At 42.9% G+C, this 25,335-nt stretch overlaps 1 protein-coding gene and 1 long non-coding RNA gene across 3 annotated transcripts in view; one reads left to right on the top strand and one right to left on the bottom strand.

Moving 5' to 3' along the window:
* Window positions 1-12,934, top strand: part of LOC112413175 (uncharacterized) — an 85,606-nt gene extending 72,672 nt beyond the window's left edge. The window contains exons 2-3 of the long non-coding RNA XR_003005915.1: window positions 3,447-3,568; window positions 12,711-12,934. This is a non-coding gene — a long non-coding RNA (uncharacterized LOC112413175). The remainder of the gene's footprint in view (window positions 1-3,446; window positions 3,569-12,710) is intronic.
* MFHAS1 (multifunctional ROCO family signaling regulator 1) overlaps window positions 1-25,335 on the bottom strand; it is a 110,707-nt gene that overhangs the window by 18,292 nt on the left and 67,080 nt on the right. The window lies entirely within an intron of this gene.

The following is a 25,335-nucleotide window of genomic DNA, read 5'->3' as shown; positions in this document are numbered from 1 at the left end:
CCCCCCACCCCAGTCCCAGACCGCCCTCCCCTGCTTCCTCACCTGATACTTTCAGTTTCTACTTTCTGTCCCAAGATTACCCCCAAGGCTTGAACCCAGACTGGGAATCTCTGGCTTCCCCCAAGAACTCTCTCCTGGTGGGAATTTCACACAGGCCTCTGCTCCTCCTTCCTGCAAGTGCCTGAGGGCCCAGGATAACAAATGTAGATGTCAAGCCCCAACCCCAGGCTCCCGTTCCTGCACCGCTGGCTTCCTTGCTGGGAACAGTGTAGGTTTTGCCAGAGAACTGGAAATAATTCGCAGTTGACTATTAAGCATTGGCTATCAATTTCTATTAAACCAAGAGCTTTAGTGCCCCCCGCCCTGCTCCAGATGCCCAGAATCACCCAGGTCCAGGGAACTGGTTTTGTGTGGGTCTTACCCCTAGCAGCACTGCCAGCCACTGAAACAGCAGGAAAGTCGAAGGCACTGAGAAATTTCATGCATACGAAAAATTCACTTGGTGCTGTGCAGATGCAAGAAACAGAACGGTTCACGAGCTCCAGGACATACGTGCACTCCGACAAGCTACTGCTTGGGGCCAGATTCTGAGGATTTTGGAAACGTGCCCAGTTGCTAAATTAAGAAAGTAAGACAAACGGACTTTTTCTCTCAAAAAAAACAACAAAAAACTATCTTATCAGTAACACAAACAGTGGTTCCTAACATGTTGGCTACTAAAATAGAAGCTAATTGGCTCTGATTTCCGTAACACAAACTTGATTTTCAAACTAAAGCACAGCCTATTGGTTGAGCACCTAATTAGGGAGATATTACTGTGTGAGGAGCTGCAGGGATACAGGAGTCTAAAGCAAGGCCTGTGATGTGGAGGGCTTCGGCACTGGAGAAAGTCAAGTGCACAAAAAAAGAACTATGGTACTGTGCAGTGGATGCCCCTAGGAAGTTACGAGATGCTAGAGAACAAATGAGGAGGCCAGACTAATACTGATTTCCAGGACTGGAAAAGACCTGGAAGGGTGGGGGATTTAGATTTATTACACATCTGTCATCACTGGCAAAAGCTAATAAAAAAGATAAATCCCAAAGTTGGTGGCAGCTGCAAAAAAAATGTTATATTTACAGAAAATGTTACCAATAGAGGAAGGAGAAATATTCATGTGACCTGTTATATTTCCATTTTTAGGAATTCGCTTCAAGGAAGTGGGCCTTTCTTACAAAAATTATATAGTGATTTGCTCATAGCAACACTATTCATAAAACAGTGAAAACTTAGTAACCCTCTCAAATATTCAACAAAGGGGATGATTAAAAACTATGACACAATTCAGAAGACAGAATTCTCTGTAGTCATTAAAAATTATGAGACCAATATTTCTGTGTAGAAAGGAAATTTGAAAGTATGTTCTCATTAGAAACATAAACTGATAAGGAACACAACTGGATTTGGAGTGAAATGAGTCATTCAAGATTAAATGGTCCTGAGGTTATTTGTTTATTTTTATGCTTGGATCAATTTAAAAAAAAAAAGGCTAAGTATATGCTTCACGCTGAAGGGAGACGCCAGCTTTAAATGCAGGTGCTTTCTCCTCTGTTGGAAATTCTCTATTCATGTGCGGTTTTTACACAGTCTTCCTGAAGTAGCAGAAACTTGGCTGGACGAACAGACCACTGCATCTACTGAGGCTGTATTAGGCCACTACACAGTCTCCCTGTGCCTGTTAAAGTTATGAAAAGCTATTCTTACTTAATCACTCTGTCTCAAGATTTCTGGCATTAAAATGCTAGTGAACGCTCATTAGTTGTTTTTCCCCTGTGGAAGAATAGAACACCAAGTTTTATTACGATTTATTTCTAAACTACAGGAGATGAGTGAAATGAGCTCATCTTTTTCTGCTAATCATCAGAATTCACAAATACTGGGCACATTATGCAAAATACTAAAAAGGTATCACTCTGACGACCCAAACCACAATACTAAAAGCCTAAAACATGTCTTTTCAGTACAAATAAAACCCACTTCCTGATCCAGGGTAAAGATCTGAGTTATGAACATCCCTCAAAACAGCAAAAGTGGTCTGGAAATTAAAACAAGCAATTATATAGATTCTATTAAATAAGGAATTATCTAGATTTCTTCAAGGCCTCTTTCAGCTTGAATATTCTGAAGCTCACTCCTCCACCCCGCAAAGTTCACTGCTGTCTTTTAAGTGTGACTCTGGATGAGATGCATTTTAAGTGTGACTCTGGATGAGATGCAATGATACACAAACGCATGTTTCCTCCCACATCCCCTCAGGGCAAAGGCAGCACCCTCAGAAACTGATGAGCAGGAAGGCTCCCACTTTGCAAGCCCACTGAGTTATCAAGGCAGCAAAGATGGGAGAACTCCACAGTCCCTTTTATATGAAGACGAACGCCAGACAGAGATAAAAGGACATCTTGTCTTAAAACAAAGGCCAGAAAGTATATACAAAGGAGAGGTAAACACTGTGAATGTAAGTTAGTGCAGCCACTATGGAAAACAGTATGGAGGTTCCTCAAAAAATTGAGAATAGAACTACCATAGGATCCAGCAATTCCACTCCTGGGTATGTATCTGGGAAAAAATGAAAACACTAATTTGAAAAGATACATGCACCCCAGTGTTCACAGCAGTACTATTTACAATGGCCAAGATATGGAAGCAACCCAAGTGCCCATCAACAGACAACTGGATAATGAAGATGTGGTATATACATGCAATGGAATATTACCATTTGCAGCAACATGGATGGACCTAGAGAATATTATGCCTAGTGAAATAAGTCAGAGAGAGAAAAACAGATACTGTATGATACCACTTATATGTGGAATCTAAAAAATAATACAAACAAATGTATATAGCAGAACAGAAACAGACTCAGAAAACAAACTAGTGGTTACCAAAGCGGAAGAGGGACAGTTTAGGAGTAGGGGATTAACAGATAGAGTACTACACATAAAATAGATAAGCAACAAGGATATACTGTACAGCCCAAGGAATTATAGCCATTATCTCATAATAACATATAATGGAGTATAAGCTGCAAAAATGAATCACTGTGCTGTACACCTGAAACTAACATAATACTGTAAACCAAGTACACTTGAATAAAAAATAAGAAAAATGCACCACTGTGCACACTTAAAAGTGTGAGAAAAGGGAGCAGAAGAGATCTCTCAGTACCTATTGGTTCCCACAAAACCAACATCTGCAGACCTGGCCACCTCATGCCGTTTTAGGGGACGGTCCCCATGGCTGGGCCTCAGCACAGCACAGCACCTCCCTCAGGACCAGGGTTGGGCAGCTCCAGCTTGGCTGCTGTTCCAAAGAAATAAAATAAATAGACTAGATTGTACTTTTTGGTAGTCCTGTTCTTTAAAAAAAAAATCCATTTTGTGACTATGAATTATGACGTTTTTTTTAGAAGAGAAACTGATGTGCAGGAAGCAGCACAGCGAGCGTGTGTCAAGAGCACAAACAGACCTGGCCCTTCCATCTCCGAGACCAGGACGGGGCCCATCTCTGGCCGACATCGTTTTCACAGAGGTAAAAATCATGCACAACTATGGAAGTGTGATCTTCCCAACTTATAAAAGTGTCTTAGAGTACCATTTTATAATAGTCACTTGGAATAAATGGAAACAATTTTAAGTTTAAAAACTAAAGGATATAGGTCATAAAATGTCATTGAATGTGGTATTTTCCAACATATTGAAATGAAAGGTGAAGTTTAAAAGTAAATTTAAGATCACAGTGGATTAAAGGTAATTTGGCTTTGGAATTGTTTTTGGAAATTTTACCATAACCTTTAAGTAAACAGGAGATATCAATAACTTGGAGCTAGGATAACTTTACTGGCAAAAGACATCCTGGTATAAATTAGATGTGAAACGAAAGAGGAAAATCTTATGTCCTAGGCCTGGTTCTGCCACTGAGTTCACTCATTCATTTAACAGGTACATAACAACCACCAACTAATGTGAGACAGCACCACAGACTCTGAGAGAACAGCAGCGAATAAGGTACACGAAGACCCCTGCTTTCGTGGCGCTTACAGTCTAGAAGGAAGATTAGTAAGGAACCAACTACGTAACTTATTAAAAACTTGTTACACAGATTATTAAAACAGGCTAATGAGATAGGGAGCGACTGGGTTGCCCAGGATGCCTCTCTGAGGAGGTGACGTTTATGCTGAAAGCTGAATGACAAGGAAAAGCAAGCCATGGGAAGAACATTCCAGGCTAATGCAAAGTCATGAAAGTAGGAAGATGCTTGGCTGCCCAGAGAAGAATCTAGATCATGGGGTGAAGGGGAAACGGGACAAGATGAAGAGGCAAGACAGTGAGGCCCAGATCATGGACTCTGCAGACAGGGGAAAATGTTTGGTTTTGATTCTAAGTGGTGGGGAGCCATATGGAAGGTTTTAAATGGAGTAATGACATCTGATCTAAGAAGATCCCTCTGGGTGCTGTGTGGGATGGCAAAATGAAGGCAAGGAAACCATAAGAAGGCTCACAGAGGAGCCCAGGTGAGAGGTGGTGGAGGCCTGGTCTGGAGAGACTGGCGTTATGTTTCATAGACGGTCAGCAGGACTTGCCAGTGAATTGGATGTGGAGGTAAGATGCAGAGACGAACCAAGGATAATTCCAAATCTTTGGTATGGGAAGACGGCAGCTGGTGGTACTACTTGCAAGACTAAGCGAGAAGATTGTTAGCGGGAAGGGGAGAAATTAGGAGTTCTGTTTTGGCCAAGTTAGATCTGACTGTTAGACAACAGGGTGATAGATATTAATTGTGGAATTACACATTCAGTTCTGGATTTGCAGGAAAAGGTTAAGACTGGAGGTAGAGATTTGGGAGGAATCAGCAAACACATGATCTGGAAAGGCATACGAGTGAATGACATCACCCAGGAAATTGAGTAGATAAAGAAGAAAAAGGAAACAGCCTGGGGTGCTCCAAGTTTAGAGCACTGAAAGTTTAGGGGCTGAAAAGGAGAGAGGCCAGCCAGGAACTGCCAAGGAGGCAGAAGGAGAACAGGAAGAACGTGGCTTCACAAAGGAAACCAAACTCCTTCAAGAAAAGGGAGTGACCAGCTGTGCTCAACTCTGCTGAGTGGACAAGCAAAGTAACAACGGAGACGGGACCACTGGGCTTGGAGGTGACTGGAGGCTTTGACAGAAGCAGCAAGGTGGGGACGGGTGTGTGACTGAAGAGGGCTGAGGAAAGAATGGGAGGCAGAAGTGGGAACCACAGCCAGAGACAGATTTCCACGAAGCGGTGAATTATGTTGTACTTGCCACTTGTACTCTGAGCTGGGTATCCCACACCCGAAAAACACAATTAAGGAAATGGCCCTGTTTCTCTCTGAGTTTTCTCCAGCTCTAAGTCTCCGTGTCTGAACTACTACAATGAACAGGTGGGTAGATGGAGGAGTGAGTAATAGAATGAGTGAAAGATCACAAGGCTCAGAAGATAAAAAAGAGAAAGGAGGGACTTCCTTGGTGGTCCAGTGGTTAAGAATCCGCCTTCTGGGCTTCCCTGGTGGCGCAGTGGTTGAGAGTCTGCCTGCCAATGTGGGGGACGCGGGTTGGTGCCCCGGTCCGGGAGGATCCCGCGTGCCCCGGGGCAGCTGGGCCTGTGAGCCATGGCCGCTGAGCCTGCACGTCTGGAGCCTGTGCTCCGCAACGGGAGACGCCACGGCAGTGAGAGGCCCGTGTACCACACACACACAAAAAAAGAATCCACCTTCCAATGCAGGGGACATGGGTTCGAACCCTGGTCCAGGAAGATCCCACATGCTGTGGAGCAACTAAGCCCATGTGCCACAGCTACTGAGCCCACATGCCATAACTACTGAAACCCGTGTGCCTAGAGCCAGTGCTCCACAACGAGAAGCCACCATAATGAGAAGCTCACGCGCCACAACAGAGTAGCCCCCACTCACCGCAACTAGAGAAAGCCCGCGTGCAGCAATGAAGACCCAACGCAGCCAAAAATAAATAAATAATAAAAATTAATTAATTATAAAAAAGAATGTAAAAAGAGAAAAGAGCCCAGCGCAAAGGCCCTGGAGGCCAACGTGATGAACTGCTCTTTTGAAAAGATAAACGGGTGTCCACGTCTTTTCCAGAGTGGGTTATGTGGTAAGAAAGCCATCTGTATGGTAGACATTTCCACTAAAAAAAACAACAATGGTGAAATAACATGTGCTTGCTACTGAAAACAGATTTTTATCAAAAGTCAGTCCATGCAATACTTAGAAAATTGCCAATGCCATTTTTTACAGAAACTAGAACAAAAAACCTTACAATTTGTATGGAAGCACAAAAGACCCCGAATAGCCAAAGTCATCTTGAGAAAGAAAAATGGAGCTGGAGGAATCAGGCTCCCTGACTTCAGACTATACTACAAAGCTACAGTCATCAAAACAGTATGGTACTGGCACAAAAACAGAAATATAGATCAGTGGAACAGGACAGAAAGCCCAGAAATAAACCTACACACCTATGGTCAACTAATCCATGACAAAGGAGGCAAGAATATACAATGGAGAAAAGACAGTCACTTCAGTCAGTGGTGGGAGAACAGGACAACTACATGTAAAAGAATGAAATTAGAACACTAACACCATATGCAAAAATAAACTCAAAATGGATTAAAGACCTAAACGTAAGGCCGGATACTATAAAACTCTTAGAGGAAAACATAGGCAGAACACTCTCCGACATAAATTGCAGCAAGATTATTTTTGACCCACCTCCTAGAGTAATGAAAATACAAACAAAAATAAACAAATGGGACATAATGAAACTTTAAATCTTTTGCACAGCAAAGGAAACCATAAAACAAAAAGACAATCCACAGAATGGGAGAAAATATTTGCAAATGATGCGACTGACAAGGGATTAATCTCCAAGATATAAACAGCTCATGCAGCTCAATACAAAAAAAGAAAAAGAAAAAAAAGCAAAAAATGGGTGGATGATCTAAATAAACATTTCTCCAAAGAAGACATACACAGATGGCCAAAAGCACATGAATTATTAGAGAAATGCAGATGAAAACTACAATGAGATATAACCTCACACCAGTCAGAATGGCCATCATCAAGACGTCTACCAACAATAAAAGCTGGAGAGGGTGTGGAGAAAAGGGAACCCTCCTACACTGTTGGTGGGAATGTAAATTGGTACAACCATTATGGAGAACAGTATGAAGGTTCCTTAAAAGACTTATAGAGCTACCATATGATCCAAAATCCCACTCCTGGGCATATGTCTGGAGAAAACCATAATTCGAAAAGATACATGCACCCCAATGTTCATTGCAGCACTATTTACAATAGCCAAGACATGAAAGCAACCTAAATGTCCACTAACAGAGGAGTAGATAACGAAGATATGGTACATATATACAATGGAATATTACTCAGTCATAACAAAGAATGAGGACATTTAACATGGATGGACCTAGAGACTGTCATACTGAGTGAAGTAAGTCAGACAGAGAAAGACACATATCATATTATCATTTATATGTGTAATCTAAAAAAATGTTACAGGGCTTCCCTGGTGGCGCAGTGGTTGAGAGTCCGCCTGCTGATGCAGGGGACACAGGTTCGTGCCCCGGTCTGGGAAGATCCCACATGCCGCGGAGCGGCTGGGCCCGTAAGCCATGGCCACTGAGCCTGCGCGTCCAGAGCCTGTGCTCTGCAACGGGAGAGGCCACAACAGTGAGAGGCCCACGTACTGCAAAAAAAAAAAAAAGGTACAGAACAGAAATAGAGCCACAGATGTAGAAGACAAACTTATGGTTACCAGGTGGAAGGGGCAGGGGAGGGATAAATTGGGAGACTAGGATTGACGTGTACACACTATTATATACAAAATAGATAACTAACAAGGACCTACTGTATAGCACAGGGAACTCTACTCAATACTCTGTAACGACCCATATGGGAAAAGAATCTAAAAAAGAGTGGATATATGTATATGTATTACTGATTCACTTTGCTGTACACCTGAAACTAACACAACATTGTAAATCAACTATACTCCAATAAAAATTTAAAAAACAAAAAATTAGTCTAAAGCACTTTAATCACAGCAATCAATGTATATGAAACTGCTGGTCATAGAGAAACAATACAAATTAGTTTGGTTCTGGAATCAGATAGCCTTAGTTGCAATCCTGGCTAAAAGTTACTGGCTGTGTGGATCAGTCAGGGTCTCCTCAGGAGACCACAGAGTAAGCTTTAATAGAAATAATTATTAACCTATTACAGTGAATTTACTACCAAGAGGAAAGAAAACTCTAAAGGATAACTCCAAGGCTGAGGGAGAATTGCCCAGGAAGAAGAACCTGGGCGTGGGAGAGCCCTGGGCAAAGCTGAGATTCAGACCTTGTTGGTTGGATGGGGTGTGGTACAGCCTCTGAGTAGGGGAAAAGGCTGCTGGGCTGCCCAGGCCAGACTAGTCCACAGTCAGCTGGCTAAAGCCAGCAGGGAACTGTCCCCTGGGTGCTGACAAAATTCCCCAGGAAGCTGTCTTTGGGGGGAAGGTGGGGATCACGCTGTTGAACTGAGGCTAGATGGGCACCAACTAGAGTCCCTGAAAAGCTACCCGCTCCCAGGGTTGCTGCTGAATCAACGAGGAAGCCAGCTAGGCCACCCTCGAAACTCTCTGGGGATGTGCCTTGGGGGATACTGCTGAACTCGCCAGGAAATTGGCTGGGGTACCCCTAGATTCTCAGGCATCTCCCTGCTGGGCCACAGGGAGGTCAGCTCGGGTGCCCACAGATACCATCCAGCACTTGGGCCTCACCATATACTCTTAGGGAGCTCTGGGACTCCGAGAGGGGTTCCCCCAAACTGCAGGGATGCTGTGTTCTCCCTGTGAGCAGTTTGCTTTTGGCTCAACTTGTTCCTCTTGGAAAGAAGTCAACTTGATAGGGCCACCTAATAATCGGATACATCCTAAGTTATGAAGTGCAAAGGTAGCTGCAAAAACTTACACCCTCAGACATTGTGACTGTCTTCCAGAACTATTTTCACTTTCGCCATATAGCCCTGCAGTTCTTCAAAGTGTAGGAATCCACTGAGTTCCAGGCAATTTAACAGTGTAAAGGTATTTCTGTCTCCCAGATTTGTTGAATTCTCAAGTCCAGTTTTGATTCTAAATGCTGGGACTTTGTTGTTTTTTAAAAAAATCACTCAGAAATGCCCTTCTGTGCCTTGAAGCTTTGGGGACAATTTGTAAAGTCTTATCATTAAGAGGGGACAACCTATCAGCAAAACAGAAGCAGGCCAGTTGGGGTTCTTAGAGATGACCTTGAACTAAGGGTATAACTCAGTACCTATCTTCAGTGAGTCTTCATGGCTTGTCATTGGGCTGCACTGAACAAACAAAATTTCAACACTTCAGCGTCTTCCCAACATCCTACAAGGTGGTGACAATGGTGACAGTTACAGGCAGAAGGAAAGACAAAGGCCACACTCTTGATTTCTTCTCTGACTCATTCCATGATGCTAACCTGTGAAGCACTCAGACCTTCCTGATGAGTAACTCAGTGGAAGCCAAGCCTCCCCGCAAGCCGGGCACACATGATGGACACTTTGAAATTTTTCCTTTTATGGCAGGTGCCCATCTGGAGCAGACAAGCCTAGCTTTTCCTTGTTTAACCCAATTCCTGACAGAAGATGACTGTCCTCATAGTAATGTTTGCTTTTAATTTCAGAAAGCTTTTTGTTTGTTTGAGGAACAGGAGGTGACTAAACATCTCAGGTATGCTAAACTGAGAAGAGTGGCATTTGGTCCAGGGCCCCTCCTGGATGGATCATCACATAGGTCTCTTCTGGATCAAAAGAGCTGGGACCTCAGATCAAGCACTTGGCAAAAGTTCAACCAAGGCGGGGGGTGGGGAAACTGCTGACAAAATTTCTTTGTAAATCTTCTTCCCTCACATTACAAGCTTACACTTCCTTTTCCTAATGTCGTTTTTTTCTTTTTTGTGTTTTTATTTGACCACATGCAACCCTCTGTACCATTCTTCCCCACCACTTCCTCATAACTCAGTGCTTTGAAATTCCCCTTCTACAGCCCCCCTATTTCCATCACCTGCGGTGGAACAAAAGTCCCCATCTTCTCCTCCTCCTCCAGGCTGCTTTTCCACCTGGATTCTCTCCACCTGCTGAAAGAGTCCCAGGGTGCCCAAGGAGTTTCCCTCCCCAAGTGTCCATCACAGAACTGGGATGAGATGCCAGGGAGAAACTTTAGGAAGATTCCCTGCTGAAGTATGAGACCCCAACAGACACAAAATAAACATTCCTGGAGACCAGGATAAACATCCCGAGACAGCAGGTAAACGTGGCTCCTGTGGTGTTTATTAATATGTAGCAGGATTACTCCAGGGAAGTTGCCAGAAACTGGGGTGCCTACACTGGGTTTGCTTTTGGTTCTAAAAGAGCCCAAAATAGCAAAATAATAGATTGCTTTATATCAACGTTCTATACACTGGCTGTTGTCAGCACCTTTATACCAGTCCCAGACTAGCCCAGATAATATACAAATCGCGATATCACAAGAACAAGAGAGCCTGTCTTTAGATTCTGTACAAGACTCCTCGAGAATATCTGAAAGCGAATCGTGCTATATCCTAGAAATGTGGAACAGTGAGGTACCACTTCAACAAGGTGGTTTTAGGACAAGAAAGCCTTCATATCGATGGTAAGCAGGCTTTAAAAGTTCACCACCCTGGACTTCCCTGGTGGTCCAGTGGTTAAGACACAGTGCTTCCAATGCAAGGGGCACGGATTCAATCCCTGGTCAGGGGAACTAAGCTCCCACATGCTGTGCAGCACGGCCAAAAGAATAAAAAAAATTAAAAATAATTAAATCATTCATCACCCTGAAAGAAGTCAGGTGGAGAAAGACAAATACTGTCTGATGTCACTCATATGTGGAATATAAAAAACTAATAAACAATAACTAAATGAACAAACCAAACTAAACAAAAACAGGTAGATGCAAAGAACAGAATAGTGATTCCCAGAGGGGAAGGGATGGGGGGAGGGTAAAAAGGAGGAAATAGATGGTGATGGATAGAAACTGAATTTTTGGTGGTGAGCACACTGTAGGGTGTACAGATGTAGAAATATAATGTACACCTGAAACTTATATAATGTTATAAATCAATGTTACCTCAATAAAAGAGGAGTAAAAACTCACTACCCATGAGAAATGGCAAGGGCTTGACCAAAAAGATGTAGACAAATTCATGCAAGTAAAATCAATAACAGGACACACTGTGAAAAGGTCAAGCTTCCGAGGTTAAAGTTTCAGAGGACAGCTAAGGCCTTCCACAACCCTATATTCTTAGTGATGACAAAAGAAATAAAGTGACCTAATCATTCATATACATACAGGTGTCTCACTGGAGTTATGATCTGGAGTTAACTGATGAGTTGCTGGCTCAGCTCAAGCCGTTGTATAAACGGCCTTACGAACAAGCACATCCTTCAGCAAAATGCACGTGAGGACTTATACCACCCTCTCCTGACCTTCGGTAGGTCTGACCCGTGTCAAAGCTGACCAGGGACAGAGGGACACGCTGCCCTGCCTGTTCCCGCCACTCAGTCATTCCAGCTCCTCAGACGTGTGTGCTGGCCACTTGGCTCCATCAGCGTTGCTAAGGGTTTATATAAATACAAATCCACCCAAGAAAGGAAAAATATTTCCCCTTTTCCGGCTCTGGATAAAGTTCTAGCAGACTTGGCTGAGGATTAGACATGCTTCACAGATCAAAGTACGCTAAGGGGGCGGGGGGGGGGCGGTGAAGAGAGCCCAAACCCAGCGCTGGCCTGCCCTCTTCTCAAGACGCAAGTCAGGATCATCAAAAGCCCCCATGCTGCTGCTGGGCTGGAGTGCTTTCAAAAGGTGACTCTTTATTTGGAGAGCCTGTCACCTCCTTCTTACTGGAAACGGCTCCAGGCTCAGAGGAGTGAGTGAATACAGTTTCATAAAAGCCTTCAGACTAAAACTGTCTCCCTCCAACCTGAGTTCTCCTTTCAACTGAAAAACGGGAGGAACTTTTAGGACCTGAACTGAAATTTGAAACACTGGCCAGGCAGCCTTGTCAAAATCGACCTGGTTTTGAAGGACTAAGGGAGCCACCTGAAGTCCTGAAGGATGATCAGAAACCGTATCTTGGCTTCAGGTCTCAGAACGAAGCTAAGAATTCCTGCGAATCGGTTTTTCTTGGAGGAAGGGAGGGGGCAGGAGAAATGAATTCCTCTGGGTGAGGAGTTGCTGAGAGACCCCACAGACTTAGGGTCAGACCCACAGAGCCTTGAGGCTGGAAGAAAGCTTGAGATGGTTCAGCCCCCTTATTTTGCACATGAATATCTCCCACTTGCATAAACAGACACTACTGGGACCGTGTTCCAGCCAGGACCCTCTTCCAACACCAGCTTTTCTTTATCTACTCCCCCCACCCAAGTTTCATTCCCAGAAGATCCAGCCTGGACTTGAGGCCATTTTAAACAAAAAGCATCCCTGGCGTCCTGAAAAATGTTACATTACACGACCGATGGAAACCGAGCCCTTAGACCCTCCAGCCTCTGCAAAGTTGTAACTGTGAACAAGAAAGAATTCTTAATTATTTAAGTCTATTTTTCCTTATTTTTCAGGTACACCTTCCTGCCGGCAGGTGCAGCTGGCTTTCAAATGAAGCCTCCGTGCAAAGAAAATGTAATCACGAAAAGTGTTGACACCCGTTAGAAAGTGTGGGACCCCCAAATGGAACTGGCTTCATCAGGGGAAAGAACCATCTCTTAGGGTAGCTCAGTCCACTCCCCTGGCTGTGGTCTCAGGTCACCTCCAGTCCTGACTTCCGGCCTGAATATCAGCTGAGATCTCATTGCCTATTAAACACTGATTAAACACCAAAATCGAACTCCTGATTCCCACTGGCCTCACGCCCCACCAGGCTCCTCCTTTCCCAGGCTTCCCGTGTCTGTGAGTGTCCACTCTGTCCTTCAGTTACTTTGAACAAAACACATGGGGTCATTTTTTACGCCCTTCTTCTCTCACACCACACACTGGATATATCGGCACGTCCCGCTGCTCCAGCTTCAAACCCATCAGCATCCGACCACTTCCTCAGCTCCCTGGTCCATGCCACCATCAACCCGGATGTATGGTGGTCTCCTAACCCCACAGTCTATTCCCCACTGAAGCCAGAGGGATTCCCTCCCGGGGCACGTCAGACCATGTTACTCATCTCCTCAGATCCTCTGCCACCTCCTTTGTCACTCACACATCTGCAGGGTCCAGTGTCATCTGCTCCATTCTCCTGCCCCTCGCTCCTTCCTCATCCTGCTCTAGCCCCACTGGCCTCCTTGTAAAGCACACTTCCACCTCAGGACCCCGTTTTCACCACTTAGGTCCCCATCCCCCTCCCCATACAAGCTTCATTCAAGTCTCCGCTCAGATGTCACCACCTCAGAAAGAACTCCCTGACCACTCTGTATCAATAGCACCCCCCAACCTCCTGGTCACCCACATCCCATCACCTGCTTTATTTTTCTTATGGTACTCCTGTCCACCTGACGTACACTGGTTGACGGTGTGTCTCCTCCTCTACTCGAGTGTAAGAGTCACGGGCGTGGGCACTTCTCATGCTCACTGTTGGATCCAAGCATCCAGCACAGTGCCTGGACCATAGCAGGCTTGAGACAGATGGTGAAGAAGAATCGATCATGGGATGATGAGTCCCTAAGTGGACGGCATATACAAGGTGGATTCTCAAGCTCCCTATGGCCTGTGGTTCCAAATCTGACACCGGTGTGGCACACAGTCAGGCCGTCAGGGCCACGGTCTACACCCTCTTCTTCCCAAGGGCACACGAAGGCCCAGCTGGGCAGGTGTCAAGACTTCTCGGCCACTGCTTCCTCCACACGCCAGGCCTGGCACACAACCCAGGAGTGCTCTGCTCTGGAACTGTGCTTTTCTGTCCTACCTGGTTCTCGCATCTTTTACAAACTAAAAGTCATGCTAAGCTCGACCCATTTGGGAAGATTCTATTGCCAACATCTTGAAAGGTTTTCTAAATTCTGAGAATTACAAGACTCAGAGACTCTCTGCAATTTTTTTTTTTTTTTTTTTTGCGGTACGCGGGCCTCTCACTGTTGTGGCCTCTCCCGTTGCGGAGCACAGGCTCTGGACGTGCAGGCTCAGCGGCCATGGCTCACGGGCCCAGCCGCTCCGCGGCATGTGGGATCTTCCCAGTCCGGGGCACGAACCTGTGTCCCCTGCATGGGCAGGCGGACTCTCAACCACTGCACCACCAGGGAAGCCCCTCAGAGGCTCTTTAGGAAGACCTGTTAAGTGTAGCTAAAAATGCCCTCTTCTGAACTATCGTTGGAAATGGGTTATTTAGAGAGTGGGGGTGGGGAATAAGGAACAGAGAGGCCACAAGTTACTTAGCACTCTGGGGGTGGGTAGGAGGAGCTGAAATGAGAGCTTAGCACCACTCCCTTTCCCCAGTCTCAGAGAGTTTGCTCACACACATGCGCTGATCAGCACCCTGCTGGCTTCTCCAGGGAACACTCTGGAGGTCTCTTCTCTCCGGTCCTGTGTCCTGCAAACTCTGGTCACCCTGGGCTCCTTAATTCAGAGGATCTGTCTCAGCTCCACCCTCTCTGCACCGCAGCCTGGACACTCTCAAGGCACTACGCTGGGCCAATTAAGGGACTCACCTCATTTGTTTTCCATATCTCGGGATCATTGTCCTTTGTCACCTGATGCTCAGGGTCTTGAAAATCATTATTTTATATACTTTGCTGGAGTTTTTTCCCAGGTGCAAGAGTAAATACAGTCTCTGTTACTCTGTCTTCGCTGAAAGTGGAAGTGTTTTTATGTCTTAAAGTACTTTTGATATTGTGAATAAAATAGTTTCTTTCTAAATGATAAGCCCATCATCAAAGTTAAAAACTTATGTTCCTCCAAAGACAATGAATGAAAAGACACAGACTAGGAGGAAAGATTTGCAAAGCATGTATCTGATAAAAGGGCTTGTATACAGAATATATAAAGAACTCTAAAAACTCAGTAAGAAGAAAAAAAACCAATAAAAAGGGGGCAGCAAAAGTTTGAACAGGGCTTCCCTGGTGGCGCAGTGGTTGAGAGTCCGCCTGCTGATGCAGGGGACACGGGTTCGTGCCCCGGTCCGGGAAGATGCCGCAGAGCGGCTGGGCCCGTGAGCCATGGCCGCTGAGCCTGTGCATCCGGAGCCTGTGCTCCGCAACGGGAGAGGCCACAGCAGTGAGAAGCCCGCGTACCACAAAAAAAAAAAAAAAGTTTGAACAGACATTTCTGCAAACAAGGGGTACCAATGGTAAATAAGCACATGAAAAGATGCTCAACATCATTACTCATTAGAGAAATGCAACCAAAACCAGAACGAGATACCCTTCACATCTATTAGAGTGTCTAAACAAAAAAGGCTGACCACACCCAGCGTTAGTGAGGACTGGAGGAACTGGAACTCTCAACACTGCTGGTGGCATTTCTTGAAAAGCGGAAACATACACCTGCCTTGTGCTCCAGCTAGTCACTCTTAAACGTTTACCCAAGAGAAAAGAATGCATAAATCCAATCAAAGATCTATATATAAATGTTCAGAGCAGTTTCATCTGAAGTAGCCAAAATCCAGGAGCAACCCAAATGTCCATTAAAAGGTGAGCAGATGATAAACTGTGGTATATCCATACAATGGAATACGGACCAGCAATAAAAGGGAATGAACCATGGGTATACACAACACAGATGAATCCAAAAATAACTATGCTGAGGAAACGAAGCCAGACCAGAAAAGAGTGCATACTGTATGATCCCATTATATAGAATTCCAGAAAATGGAAACTAATCTATAGTAAATCAGTGGTTATCTGGGGTGGAGGTGGCAGACAAGAAGGGATCAGAGTGACCCAGAGGAAACTCCCAAGGGAGGGGGATTTGTTCATTTTCTTGATTGTGGTGATGGCTTTATGGGTAAATACACAGCTCAAAACTTACCAAATTGTATACTTTCAGACTGTGCATTTTACTGTACGCCAATTACATCTCAACTATATCTCAATTAGAAACAAACCCTATAGTTAACTAAAACCCCAAACTATCAGCAAGAAACACCAACTGGTGTTACAGCATGACCACCCTCCCCACCAAAATGAAATGCTTGACAGATTTGGGAAGGATACATTTCATTTACCATATCCCATGACTTCCAAACTGAAAAATTAAGGAATCTCAGATCAAAGCCCTAGAAGGCAGAAATGTCACATAAGCATGCATCCTTTTTGCTGAGATTCTTTTTTCAGCTTTTATTTATGATTATTTCATGTGTGTCTCACGTGATATTTGTAAAACAAAAAAGTATATTCTGTTAGATGAAACTCAAACTGAAGCTATGCTCAATCATATAGAAAGTTCTAATAGTAATAATAGTAGATACTATCTAATACCTAATAATAATTGTCAGGTGACACTACCGACCAATGGCTATTAAATTAATAGATCAAAGTGGTTAAACACAGTTGATGGTTATAAACTTTCAGGGCATAGCAGTAATATGGAAACACACCAGCGTCTGCTGCTGAGGGATAGACGTGTAAGAGCTGACACCTATGGCAGGGTAAGTCCAGGTAAACATACTCCCTTCCATCTCTAACCATCTAGAGACCTGTAAGCTTGGCTTCCTCTTCCATCTCAGGGAATTACTCTCTGCCTATTGTAAGCTGAAGAGTATCATCACTTAGAGGTGAGACATAAGCTTCAATTCATCCAACACTATCCCCCAGAACTTCCCGGAGAGGACAAGGCTAAGGGCAAGAAGACATAAGGACAATGGCTTCTTTCAGTCTTGAAGCACAAAGTAGTCTAGTGACTGACTCACAACATTAGCTCAAAAGAGCACCATCTAATCTCCATCAAGTGGAAATTGCACCACTTTTGATTAAATGAACGGAAAAACTGAGTAAGTACCATAATGACCTCTACCACTTACGAGAAAATTTACCCTGGCTTTTATGGGAGGAAAAATCTCCTTATTTCTTGAGCTGAGATATTATACCAAATTATATCCAAGCTTTTTAATTGAAGCCCATTTGTATCAGAGGTTATTAGTCTAATGAAGCCATTTGAAACAAAAAGTATAGACAGTTGCCAATCTACAAACATTCGACTTTCAAAAATAATAAACGGCCCCATTCCTCTTAGCAGTGACGCTTTTAACAATTCCACCTAAGCAAGCTTCCTGTTGCCCTGTATTTTGGTGTCAGCTCTCATCCTCGCTGCAGCCATGCCCCCAAACCCCACCCCAGCTCACAGATGTGGGAGCCATCACCCTCCTATTTTCCTCCTCACTGTGGCTCTAGCCTTTATCTAGCCGTACATCCTTCACCTATGCATTCTGCTATGGACTGCAAGTGCCAAGTCATCACAAGGACTTCTCCAAAGGAAAAATGAGGTTCTGATGCCAGAAGTGGAAGGAATGAAGTACGAAGAAAAAGAACAATGGTAAACTATAATCTAGATACACATCAGTAAATACAGGTTCCCTGTATTTACCCCAGGTTCCCTGGGGTTGTGATATGGTACAAAGGAAAAGAGATGAGACGCATAGTAGAAGCTGCTAGAGTCTGCTGAGGAAAATGTCCAGGGAAGGAAGAGTTTATTTAGTTATTTTTTTAGAGTCCACATATAAGTGATATCATGCACTATTTGTCTTATTTCACTTGGCATAGTGTCCTCCAGTTTTATCCATGTTGTCTTAAATGATAGGATTATCTTCTTTTTAAAGGTTGAATAATATTCCATTGTATGTATATGTCTGTGTGTGTGTATGTGTGTGTATATATATATATATATATATATATATATGCCATATTTCCTTTATCCATTCATCTACTGTGGACACTTAGGTTGTTTCCATACCTTGGCTCTTGCGAATAATGCTACAATGACCATGGGAGTACAGATATCTCTTCAAATAATGGTGACGTCTCCTTTGGATATAGACTCAGAGTGGGAGGGAGGAAGAGCTTATGACACAAATTGACCATGTGTAAAAGATGTTGTAGGAATGAAAAACTCCGAACACCTAGGAAGAAAGGGGGAGCATGGAGTATTTGGCAAGGTCATTGTCCAAGGTCATACATAGTTTAAAGTGATGACATTTTGGTGAGCCCGTGTGCATGAAGACTTGCTTATATTTCTGGATTTGAATACAGTGCAGAGAAGTGTTGCTAAATTTTCGATCAACATCAAAAAAAGGGTGGAAATGTTTTTTCTTTTATTATGAAACTGGAGGAAAGGCAAGCCTTATAAGTAGCATGCGGCCCACTAGAATCTTCCCTGATGATAGTGCTAATTTAGGAGAAGAAGAAGGACGCAAGGCCATAGAACACTTGTGAAAGCAAGATAAGGCTGCTGAGTCTTCAGTGTATGAGATTAGGTTTTAATGGCATATGATGAAGTGGCCGTGACACAGCCGGCAGAGCTCACTGAGTTGTTGAAAATGGCTCTTGAAGCTACAGGAAATGGACAGTAGACGTAGAAAAAGAACAAGGTAAATCCAAAAGAGTGGGAGGACAAAATTAATCGAGAGACAGTCAAAAATAAAGAAGAAAAGCAGTCAACTTGACAAATAAAACCAAAAGAAAGACCAGTAAAATAAGCAATATTTGGCAAATATGATAGAGATGGGACTAGCTATAAAACAGAGAGAATTTGTTTTTTTGATTACAAAAGAATACTATGCTAGCTTTATACCAACACACTTGAAAATCTGGACAAAATGGCTGATTATTGATAAGTTATATGCAGCCAATATTTACTCACATTTTGAGTAGAGAATACAAGTAGCTTTATGAAATTAGAAAATATAATCAAAGATATACACCTTAGAAAGACATTCGTTATTTTCCAATGTATTAAAAAAGCTAGAAGAGTCCTAATACAAAAATCAGATATGGAAAATTTACCCAAAAATAACTAGAAGCACATTTCTTTTAAGATCTTAAGTTCTAACTAATATTAGCAAATAGATTCCAGCAACGTATTTTTAAGAAGTCATAATGATCAAGAGGGATTTATCACCATAAAGCAGATATTTTAAAGTAGGGTAAAGTTGTAATGAGGAAAGAAATGTCCTTATCCAATATCAAAACACACTCCAAATTTCAGTAGTTTAAAAAAAATCTAATAAGCTGTAACAGTACATCAGTATATTATTAAACCAGAATAGGAACTCATGTATATATGAGAAATAAAATATAGGGTAAATAAAATACAGGCTGTCCTCACTGTGACCTACAAAAATGATCATACAAGCTGAACTGTGCAAAGTTGATCTTAATGATTGACTGGGGAAATATTATTGTTCTATGACCTTAAAATCTTTCTGACAAAAGCACTAGAAACTCTCTTGTTGGTTATAAAGTTACAGACAGACTTAAAAATTTAGTAAACCTTATATATTTAGTTAATGCAGTGCAACCTAAAACATTAGAAATATTGAGAATTAACATGTTTTATTCCATTGTAAAAAGACTTATGAGACTTCTAGTTTTGAGTCCAGCATGGGAGGAGCCTGGAAGTTGCCACTCTGTCCTAACAGGTAAATATCTGAACAAACTGAAAAATCAACAGTTCTTCTTAGATTCATTAGAGAAGTGAGGTCACAGGAAAAATCACCGTGCCCAAAATTGGAGAGGCAGAATAGCAGATACAGAGAATAACAACTTACCGGAACAGAAACCCAAGAGCAGAAATCTCTGTGGAAACCAATAGTGAGGCAGGAAAACCTGAACTGTATTTGACGGATTGCTGGAGGCTTGTGTGGATAACAGTTCTTCTTAGATTCATTAGAGAAGTGAGGTCACAGGAAAAATCACCGTGCCCAAAATTGGAGAGGCAGAATAGCAGATACAGAGAATAACAACTTACCGGAACAGAAACCCAAGAGCAGAAATCTCTGTGGAAACCAATAGTGAGGCAGGAAAACCTGAACTGTATTTGACGGATTGCTGGAGGCTTGTGTGGAAAAGTCTGTGAGGTAAAAACTCCAGGGAAGCCCCTATCCTTCTGCGAGTTTTGTCTCTTGAGCTCTACCAGGTTGTGACTACCAGGTGAGGGTCAAAGGAAAGTCCCCTTGGAATTCTGGCAGGGGGAGGGTGAAAGGAGCAATTTTGAAAACACCAGAGCATTCTGCTATTCTTCATAAGGCCTGCCCTCAGGAGAAACTGTTTTACCAGAGGCCTAACCTATGGGGTTTTGTCAGAGCCTAACTGACCTGGGGGAAGGGAAATATCCAGCCACTGTGTTTCACCTAAGGTGAGGGAAAATACTGAGAGGCAACTGTGACATTCATAGCTGAGGAGCACATGCTCATTATAAGACTGAGACCTAATCATAAGACTATGCAATGCTTCTGTAACACTACATCACTAAAGGACTATGCACTGCAGTTAATTTCACCAGTCCATCGTGTCTGGATTTTCAAGGAAGAGAAAAGTGAATCATATAAAATGCTTGATTAAAACCAGAAATGGCAGGAAAAGAGTGGAATATAAAAAAGGAACAAAGAACCATGGCAATAAATATGAAACAGTAACAAATCTGGTAGATATTAATCCAATGATATCAGTAATCATTTTAAACACCAATGGTATAAATACACCAATGAGAAGACAGAGATTGTCACAGAGGGTCGGTAAACAAGATCCAAATATAAGAAATCTACTTTAAATATGAAGGCACATATAGCTTAAAAGTAAAGGGCTGGGGAAAGATACATCATGCTAACACCAATTAAAAGAAAGTTTAAGAAGCTGTGTCAATTTCAGATAAAGCAGAGTTAAGAGCAAAGAAAATTATCAGGCACAAAAAGGGGCATTCCATGATGAAAAAGAGGTCAGTTCTCCAAGAAGAGTAACAATGCTTAATGCTTATGTGCCTAAAAACAAAGCATCAAAATTCGTGAGACAAAAACTGATAAAACTGCAAGGAGAAAGAGATAAACCCACTATCATGGTTGGAGATTTCTACACCCCTCTATCATAAATGGATAAATCCATCAGGCAGAAAATCAGTACAGACATAGCTGAAGTCAACACCACCATCAACCAAATGGATATGATAAACATCTACAGACTACTTCATCCAACAAGAGCAGAATACGCATTGTCTCAACCTCACATGAAGTATACACCAAGAAAGACCACATTCTGGGCCATAAAACACACACTAACAAATTTAAAACATCAGAAATCATATAAAGTCTGTTCTCAGACCACAGTGAGGTCAAACTGGAAATCAATAACAAAAACAAAGCTGAAAAATTCCAAAATACTTGAAGCTTAAATGGTTCAATTCTAAGCAATACATGGATCTTGCTGTCTATACGTCAACCGAATAACATGCACAGTGACCAAGCACCTACAGACTTTGAAAGAAGGGACCTGATTGTTCACTGAGCATGATACACATCTGTTATATCCAGGGAGGTTTGTGGACTTAAGAACTAGCTGTGAAGTTTGTACTTTATGCACTTCCTCACAGTTAATATGGCAGTAACTGAAATTTGATTGTTTTGTTGGGGTCCTGGGATTATTTCACTAAATCATGGTAACTGAAATTCATGCATGGGCAAACTGTTCAGAGCGAGGACTGCATGTGCAGCATACATTTGGTAATATTCTATCGCAAGAAACAAATACCTAGAAGAATGTAAAATAGGATAAGAAATCATATTGTTATGAGGAAGTCTGTCCCTAAGCAGAACATGAAACTGAGATATCATAAAGAAAAAGAGTTGATTTGACTTCATAAAAATTAAAGAATTCTGCACGACAAAAGGCAATCCAAACATAAAGATAACTGACAAACTAGGAAACATAATACAAACATTTGACCATGGATTTGGCCAACAATTCTTTTCTTCACAATAGTATGAGGAGGGGAAATCTCAGTCAAACTTCATGAATCAATAGATGAGAGGTTAGACTAAAGTTCTCATATGGTGTGGATTTAATTTTATGGAATGCAAAGTACCTTCCAACAGAAAATGTGGAGTACTACCAGTCTTATCCAGATCCTTGGCAATGCAAGTAGAGAAACCTTGAGTAACTGTGTGAAAGATGAATCTCTCTTCTGTTCTATAAGAGAAGGAGAACAATTAACAGAAGGTCTATTTCTCCAGGGCAGAATTCCAATATTGTCTCTGTACCACTGAGCTTTGCAAAACATCAAAACGCACAGTCTTTAGCAAATCACTCCTTTTTTTTTTTTTTTTTTTGCGGTATGCGGTCCTCTCACTGCTATGGCCTCTCCCGTTGCAGAGCACAGGCTCCGGACGTGCAGGCCCAGCGGCCATGGCTCATGGGCCCAGCCGCTCCACCACACGTGGGATCTTCCCAGACCGGGGCATGAACCCGTGTCCCCTGCATCGGCAGGCGGACTCTCAACCACTGCGCCACCAGGGAAGCCCGAAAATCTCTTAAAACAACCAAGAGGGAAAGAAATGGAAAGGCTAATGAACTTGCCAATTACCTTTGTAGCCCTGACTGCTGAAAATAGCAATGATGGGAAATATGTGATGCCACGTATGTGAAACTTAAAGAGCAGAGAGATTCAAATGGAGTAGAGTAGGGAAGAATGCCTCTGATAACCCACCCAGGTTGAATTATTTATAGTCTCAACTGGGAAACGTTGATTAAGAAATGAGAGGATACAGGAAAGAGCAGCTCCTGAAATTGTGCCTAAATACCGCAAATATTCCTAAGGAATCCCGCGGACAACTGTGTCAGAGAGGAGCTGACAGATGGAGTATAGTAAGCACAGAGATCATGCCCTTGTCAGCCAGCATACGGAGAGCATTACTGATCCTCAGCAAATCATTACTGATCCTCAGAAAAATGTACTGTGACTGGGTCTAAAACCTGACTGGAATTTTCCATAGATGTGTGATATTGGAGATGGGTTTGCAGCTGCACTTGCCAAATCACCTTTGCAAAGCACGGTAGGTCACAGCCAGAGGAGCAAAGGCTGCTCTGCTCTTTCTCAAGCAGAAAAGGATCTTAGAAGTGCCAAGTTCTGTCCCACAAAGGATGGGGATAGAAGATTATGAGTTAGTGGTCAGTACAATATTTCCGTCTTGAAGCTGGGATATAAAGACTCAGGTGTTGGGTGATGAGCCACAATCCCTCTGAACAGGTGCTTAATCAGGACTGGATAGGATGAATTCAGACCTGGGCATCTGGCATCTGGTACCAGCCCTTTTTCTGGCAGGCTGCCTTTAGACATGTCCCTGACACCTTTGCATCTGTAGCTTTTCGTTGTCGTTGTCTAGTTGTTTAAATATGTAAAATGGTGATAACACTACTTGGTGGCATATTCTATTTTAAAAAAAGCCTTCCATTACTCAGTGCATATCAAACAGTAAATGCTTTCTCTTAGTAAACCTGCATAACAATTTTCTGAACTCTTCTGCTCTGGGCAAGATTCATAAATACACCAGACAAACAAAGTGAAAGAGGAGACAGTACATAGTGTTTTATTCAATTGGGTCTTGATACCTAAGTGTAACTCTTAACCAAGGATTATGCAGTAGTTAAGGACACAGATTAAAGTTGTTTAGAGTGTGTCCTTAAGTCTCACTGCCAGAATTTAAATCTCTACTCTGGAAATTATAGACCCGAGACAAATTACTTCCCTAAACTTCGTTTCCTGCATCTAAGAAAGATAATAGCATCTACCTTGTAGTAGACTGAATAATACCATTGCCCCCAAATGTCCACATTCTAATCCCCAGAACCTGTGAATGTCACCTTAAATGGCAGAAGGGACTTTGCCAATGGGATGAAAGTAAGGGTCTTGAGATGGGGAGATTCTCCTGGACTACCTGGATGGACCCAGATGTAACCACTGGTGTTCTCGTAAGATAGAGGCAGAGGGAATTTCTACTCCAGAGAGAATGTGATGATGAAGTTGAAGTTGGATTGATGTGGCCAGAAGTCAAGGAATGCTGGCGAGGAAACAGATTCTCGCTTAGAGCCTCTAGAAGGAGGATGGATGGCCTTGTCAACTCCTGGTTCCAGCCCACGGAAACTGGTTTTGGACCTCTGTCTTCCAGAACCATAAGAAAATAAGTGTGTTGTAAGCAACCACATTTGTAGTACTTTGTTACAGCAGCCATAGGGAACTAATGCGTACCTCATAGGAACTATTTCTCCAATTAAAATGTTGGAGAAACTGGAAACACAGTGGCATGTCTGACACATGGTAGGTATGCTACCATTTGCCACTCTTGGAAACTGAAGCCTTGGTTTTGAGGGATCATCAAAACCGGTACAATGGCTGCCATTTTTCTCCTTGTTCGTCCTGGCTAACAAACCTGGTAGAGAGAGCTCCATCCTTTCCCACAGGACCTCTACCCCTACTACTTAGAGGGAAGAGGTTATGTCTCACTTAAGGCACTTATTCTTTTCCTTTCTACTTTTTTTTCATTAATCTTCATCCAACTGGCCTCTCTAAATTTTAAAGAAAACAAAAGCATTTCTCAATGGATTCAGATACTACCCCAAGTTAATATTCCAACCAAGTTCTTGTTCTTCTGGGTCTCATCACCAGAAATTTCTGAGCCTAAATCCTCTCTAGTTTCTAGGATCACTCATTTTCTCATTTCTCCCTTCTCCTTTTAGTTCAGAGTCTTGTCAACTTAGCCCCTTTCCTAAACACAACTTATAATAAGGCGACACAGCAATGTGAAGAAAGTCTAGATGGTCTGGTTTTAATCCTGGGTTTTTGCCACCTACTTACTGTGTGACTTTAGACAAGCTATTCAACCTCTCTGGGCCTCAGTTTCCCAAAAAAAAGGTGAATATTACAAATAATACCTACATATAGGGTTGCAATTATGAGGATTGAGTTAATATTTGCTAAGCACTTAGAATAGTACTTGTCTTCTGGGTGCTCAGGAAGGAGGTCCAGAGGCTCAGTGTTGCACTTGAGGGAAGTGAAGACTCCACTGGCCTCCTGTGGCCTAGATGTCAATGGTATATCCCCACTGCTACGGTGGCCCCTCTTCCAATCGTCCTCTCCTTCGGTCTCTGTGTGATCCTCCATCTTTGCCATGCCTCTTTGGGGCTCTTCTTGGACCTTCACCTCACTCTCCTTTGGGCAAGGAAGTAGGAGGTGACTGGATGGTACCGGCTTCCTAACCTTGACTGCCCGCTCAGGTGGTGAATGCAG

Source organism: Neophocaena asiaeorientalis, unplaced genomic scaffold (genome assembly GCF_003031525.2).
Source record: "Neophocaena asiaeorientalis asiaeorientalis breed wild unplaced genomic scaffold, Neophocaena_asiaeorientalis_V1.1 scaffold14, whole genome shotgun sequence".
NCBI lineage: Eukaryota > Metazoa > Chordata > Mammalia > Artiodactyla > Phocoenidae > Neophocaena > Neophocaena asiaeorientalis.
Note: the sequence above shows the minus strand (reverse complement) of the source record. Positions and strands in the feature narration are given on the sequence as shown.